General features: G+C 42.7%; 1 long non-coding RNA gene across 1 annotated transcript in view; it reads left to right on the top strand.

Annotated features, from left to right (window-relative positions):
* Positions 1-237, top strand: part of LOC102487700 (uncharacterized) — a 59,459-nt gene extending 59,222 nt beyond the window's left edge. The window contains exon 3 of the long non-coding RNA XR_335317.2: positions 118-237. This is a non-coding gene — a long non-coding RNA (uncharacterized LOC102487700). The remainder of the gene's footprint in view (positions 1-117) is intronic.
* The last annotated feature ends 994 nt before the right edge of the window (positions 238-1,231 follow it).

Genomic DNA, 1,231 nt, shown 5'->3' with positions numbered 1-1,231 from the left:
ATAAAGATATTAGGATTCCTCAAATTAAGTTATAGATCCCTACAAAACTGTATAAGTATCATTCTTTATTAAGATGCATAAGAACTAATATCTATTCTTGAGATTTTCTTTTCTCAGCACCATTCCCAGTAATCACAAGATGGCTGCTACACCGCATCAGCTGATGATCACCTCTGCTTTCCCGAAACTGCATTCCATGGAGACCCACCTACAATTGAGGAACTGCACTAGACCCACCCTTAATCCACCCCTGAATAGGAATTGCACTAGACCCACTTTTAATCCACCCCTAAATAGAATCTATGTTCTTTATTGTTAAAAGACTTTATGAGCTGATAATTGAAACACGTAGCCCCTCTCCCATTTACTTGTATGTAACACATTTTCAATAAAAACGCACGATAATTCCTAGCAGTTGTCACTCCTCAGAGGGCGACCTCTGAGGGGTGTCCAGCATAGGACGTGCATGAGAAAGCATCGAGGCCTCTGTCTTCTGTTCACCTTCGCCGCCTTCGTCGAGATAACCCACCCATGCCGAGGCTGGACCCCGGCACCATTCAACATTTAAAATGTGTAAATAAGGGCCAGCAGGTGGCACAGTGGTTAAGGCACTGGACTCTCACATGGCCAACCATGGTTCCTAGTCCTGGACTTGGAGGCGTGAAAATCACACCAGGCGGGACCAGCAGATGGTGTAATGGTTACATCGCTGGACTCCAAGTCCCGGACCAGTGGCTTAAAGCTCAACCTGGGCATGTGTGTTTATGTGCCCAAGATCCCAAGGGAAGAATGGGGAAGGGATTACAACATGACCATTACCCCTGGGGGGTGATTTATTGTTTTCTGTTTCTCTGTCTGTCTCTCCAGCGAGCACATGCACCCCATAGCCAAATATATAAACCCTCTCAAAAAAAAAAAAAAAAAAAAAAAAAAAAGAAAGGAAGAAAATCACATTGGGCATGTATGATACATGTCCAAAATCCCAAGAGGAAAATGGAGGAGAAAGGACTGTGATGTGGCCATCCCTCAGAGAGGTGATTTCTCACTTTCCCTCTCACCATCTCTCTCTAGCTATCGCACATGCCCCATGGCAAAAACCTAAAAATAACATAAAATACATAAATAAAAATGTAATATTGGCAGAGATTATTTTTAGGCTGTGAGATTTAAAGCTAATGATTACCTACCATGCATGGATCAGGCAATACACAAGACATTAGGAATATTTAAA

Source organism: Tupaia chinensis, unplaced genomic scaffold (genome assembly GCF_000334495.1).
Source record: "Tupaia chinensis unplaced genomic scaffold, TupChi_1.0 Scaffold000387_1, whole genome shotgun sequence".
NCBI lineage: Eukaryota > Metazoa > Chordata > Mammalia > Scandentia > Tupaiidae > Tupaia > Tupaia belangeri.
This window is presented reverse-complemented; position numbering and strand designations above follow the sequence as displayed.